Below are 4420 nucleotides of genomic sequence, written 5' to 3'. Positions count from 1 at the left end.
ATGTTGCTGTGTTACAGCAGTCACAGGTGGGAGCAGCTCCCTGGCAAAGACTCTGGAATTGGAAAATCCAACGGTCTCTCAGTGCTGGAGGAGTCAATTGGCTGCAGCAAAGAGTGAATTTTTTAAAATAAATAAATAATCGGTGATTCTTTCAAGTCACCTCAGGGCGCATTTTCCTGCACTTCAGGGGAGAGCTGGGCCAGGGACCTTCAAACCAGGGGAGGTTTTGTGGTGGAAATGACTGAAAATGAGCTGCCATGGAATTCTGGGAAGAAGAGCCATGGAATTCTGGGTAGTGGGAGCCATGGAATTCTGGGAAGAGGAGCCATGGAATTCTGGGTGGTGGGAACCATGGAATTCTGGGAAGAAGAGCCATGGAATTCTGGGAAGAGGAGCCATGGAATTCTGGGTAGTGGGAACCATGGAATTCTGGGTGGTGGGAACCATGGAATTCTGGGTAGTGGGAACCATGGAATTCTGGGAAGAGGAGCCATGGAATTCTGGGTGGTGGGAGCCATGGAATTCTAGGTGGTGAAAGCCATGAAGCTCTGGAAAGCAGGAGTGGGGGCTATGGAATTCTGGGAAGAAAAAGGCTCAGAGGCAAAGTTTTGTGGCATTGGTCTTATATTTGTGTCCAGATTTCCTGGGAATCCAAGGACTCTCCCTGCATAGATCAGGGCTGTTTGGTATGGGTGTTTAATTCGGACTGGGTGTCTAATTATGGTTGGATGTTTAATTAGGGTTCACCATTATGGGCAGAAAGACACCTCCGAGCTCTGAGGGTTTGCACAGGGCAGGAATTAGGCTGGGAATGGACTTTCCCCCTCCACCTGGAGAGAGATTAAACCACAGCAGATGCTCAGAGGAGAAAGTGGGATCTCACCCAGCCTCAGCTGAGCATCTGGAACATTTCCTCCCTGCAACCTGTTGGGAAGAGAATTTAGGGAGCGATTCCTGCTGCTCCCTTCTGCTGTTTGCCACAGGCTTTTCCAGCCCTTCTGTTGGCAGTGTCCAGCTGGATGGGCCTGACAGGGAGAGGCAGGACAGGGATCTTGGCTCCATCAGCGGGATCAGAGTGATCCAGGATGACACTGATGGATGCTGGAATGGCAGCCCTGGACCACGATGTTCCTGGGCCAGTGCACAGCAGAATGAGTTGAATGCAGGCCAAGCTCTGAGCTCTGTGTTCCTCACAGCAATGACCGCCAGTGACCCCAGATCTCCCTTCTTTGGCCACTGTTTGCCATGAAAATCCTGCTTTGGGGATCTTTTGGGGAAGAAGTTTGAGTCCAGGCCCGAGATCTCAGGGATGGATCTCAGGTGCTGGATGTCTAAATTGGGATTTCACCCTCGCGGTTATCTGGCACATGCAGAGGGTTGCTCTTGTTCTCAGGAATGAAGTAATCCTAAAGGTTAAGCCTGTGGGGTGTTCTCAGCCCTGCAAGAATTAATACGGTGACATTTAACTGCTATTAGAAAAAAATAAATCTCATTTTTTGCCTTCCCACACCCCCGCCCTCCCCTCCTTTTTTCCCTTGGAAAAGCGCGTGAGGTGTTTGTTTTGTAGCAGTGGTTGTTTAAAATAAATCCGCAGCTCCCACCACTGTCCCTATCACTGCCTGGGCTGCAGCAGATGGATTGGGGCTGTCCCTGCTGCCCCAGCCCCCCTGGCACATCCTGACTTTTTAATCAACTCTTCAATGGGGAACCCTGTCCCAGGACACACAGGAATGGGATCCCCTGCAGATGCCAGTTGGAAATCTCCGCTGGGGATGTCACCGTTCGCAGTTTTTCATTAATCTGTTTTTTCTTTCCACCAGCTGTGCATTGTGCTGGACCCTGAGGTCAGTGTGGTGGAAGAAAGTAGATATGGAGCCATGGATTTATGGATTTGTTGTTTCCTGAAGTGCAGGGTGGGTATAATCCATGGCTGGGTTGGGGCGCCCCTACATTGGCATCATTTTACTCCTCCAGTCAGAACTGACTCGCCTCTCCCTGTTAATTTGCTGGACAAAAATGACTTTTGACATATTTGGTTTCTTAAAAATATCTTTATTGTACTTATTTACCAATTTAATGCAAGAAATGAGAGAATAATCCTGGTTTGGGGGCTTGGTCCAGGGAATATTTTCCCCTTGGATTTGCTGGGCTTTAGATCATGATTTTTCTCTTTTTTCCCCTTTTTTCCATCCCTTTTTTTGCTCTCTTTTCTCTCCACTAAAACCAAGTCCACCTCCATTAATATCAGTTATCTTTGCTGTAAAAATCAGCCCATTCATCAGAATAAATAACCCCTCTCTAAAAGGGTGATCATAAAAAAGGGCTGAATTAACACAAATTTTCCTGCCTTTTAAGGGAATGACCATCGTTGGATAGCACAAAAACAGATCAATAAATTTTTGTTTCCCGTATTTTTCCTCTTAAGATTAATATTTTTAACTTAAATATTGAGAACACACAGGCAAGTTATGATCCTTTTGTGCAGTTTTGTACAGCCAACAATTTTTCTGGTGTCAAAAGCTGATTGATTTTCCATTTAAATTACTCTTAAAGAGTCTCACTTTATGAAGTCAAGTGGACATAAACAAGCTCTGGATACATGAGGGAGGAATTTGGGGACGTGATGGAGTTGCTTTGTTTTGTGGAACTCCAGATCAAAGATACAGGTGAAAAAATCTAGGAAAGATCCAGCCCAAAAAACTTTATAAATAGTAACGGGCTCCAATCCACTCTGTTGTTTATTCCAGTTTCCCAAAGCACCAGGGATGCTCAGGGATGGAAAACAAGGGATCCTTCAGCCCAAATCTTCTGAGCTGTTTGCTGGAGACCTCACCATGGCCTGATGGCAGTGGCAGGATGGAGTGGCACTAAAAATTCCTTTTTTGATAGCATAGAATGGCTCTAAAAAAACTCTTTTGTGACTGGATGGAGTGGCCCAAAAAAAACCACCCTTTTTTAACTGGATTGAATGGCCCCAAAAAAGCCCTTTCTTTGGCTGAATGGAGTGGCCCCAAATAATCCCTTTTTTGACTGGAGTGGCCCAAAAAAACCCTTATTTGACTGGATGGAGTGGCCCTAAACAAAACCCTTTTTTAGTTGGATTGAATGGTCCTAAAAAAACATTTTTTGACTGGATAGAGTGGCCCCAAAAAGCCCTTTTTAGACTGGATGGAGTGGCCCTAATAAAATCTTTATTTGTGCCAGAAGAGCTCAGCTCTGGACAGGGACAGGGACCTGCAGCCACTTCCATGGCTCAGAATTCCATGCTCTGGTCTTATCCACTCTGCACACGAGCTCCTCACCTGGAAATTGGATGGGCTCGAGTTCTGAGCCTGCAGAATCAACAGGAGCTGGGACAGACCCCATGTGGCTGCTGGGGCTGGGAATGTGTCCCTTGGCCTCAGGGAGTGTGCAGATACCCACTTTGGGCCGGATTTTTGGGAATATTTCTTCATCCTTTGGCTTTCCAGCCCTGCAGAGGGATGGAGTCCCCATCCCCAGGAGGATTTAGCAGCTGTGGGGATGTGGTCAGTGGTGGCCTGGCAGTGAGAGGGGAGGGGTGGGCAGATGATCCTGAAAGTCTTTTTCAACCCAAGCAATTCCATTATTTTATTCTGATTTCTAATTAACTCCACCACACCTGCGAGCAAGAACCTGCTCAGCCCTCAATATCCAAAAGTGACAATTCCTGTTCTGAAGCCAAAAAGCGTCACCTGATGATTCCAGGTGAGGCCAGTGGTTGTGCAAACTGGGCCTCTCCTGTTCCTCTTTCCCAAAAAATATTCCACTAATGACCCGTGGCTGCATCAGCTGGATGGGAATATTTTACTCAGTTTGTCACAATTGATAAATGTGTGGGTTTTTAAGCAGATTTGTCTCTGGAAGTTTTTTCCCTGGAAGTTTCATTTCATCCCACAAACGGGGAGAAAATAAAGCACTGAAGTGTCCCCACCCATCGCCCACCCCGTTATCTGCCCTTGTTTTCAAAGGCGCAGTAATTAAAATTCAGGAAGGAATTTTTTAATTTTCATATTTTGTGCATTTGGGTGAATTTGCTCTTCAGTTGCCTCCAAATAATGGGAGGATTTGGGGGCTGGGAGGTGCTTTCTTGGGAGTGTGTGGAATCAAAGGCAAACTGGATCACTTGCCCTTAGCAGAGGCAAAAAGGAATTTTCTTTTCCAGGTATTTTTGATGGTCAAGAAGCTTCAGCCACCAGCTCAGCCAACTCCCCCCACACCAGGGGTTCTTTCATTTCAGGTTATTCTCAATATACTCAAAAAATGGCAACTCTGACAAATCTACTTTTATGGGAGGCTTGTGCTTAACAGATTTTTTTTTTTTTCCTGTATTATTCTTCCCTTCTAAAAGCAGAGCATTATTTAAAGTCAGCCCACAAAACTCTCATAAATAATGAGCTGG

The 4420-nt window shown here is 46.0% G+C and overlaps 1 long non-coding RNA gene across 2 annotated transcripts; it reads left to right on the top strand.

Annotated features, from left to right (window-relative positions):
* Positions 1-445: 445 nt before the first annotated feature.
* On the top strand, positions 446-2976 carry LOC130262053 (uncharacterized). 2 transcript variants are annotated; one of them, XR_008842058.1, is made up of 3 exons: positions 446-528; positions 1821-1913; positions 2748-2976. It is a non-coding gene; the product is annotated as an uncharacterized LOC130262053 (long non-coding RNA). The 2 variants fall into 2 exon arrangements; XR_008842057.1 differs by lacking the exon at positions 2748-2976 and adding an exon at positions 2356-2409.
* The last annotated feature ends 1444 nt before the right edge of the window (positions 2977-4420 follow it).

The sequence above is a fragment of the Oenanthe melanoleuca genome, chromosome 22, assembly GCF_029582105.1.
Source record: "Oenanthe melanoleuca isolate GR-GAL-2019-014 chromosome 22, OMel1.0, whole genome shotgun sequence".
NCBI lineage: Eukaryota > Metazoa > Chordata > Aves > Passeriformes > Muscicapidae > Oenanthe > Oenanthe melanoleuca.
The sequence above is the reverse complement of the archived record's forward strand: the minus strand, read 5'-3'. Positions and strand labels throughout refer to the sequence as shown.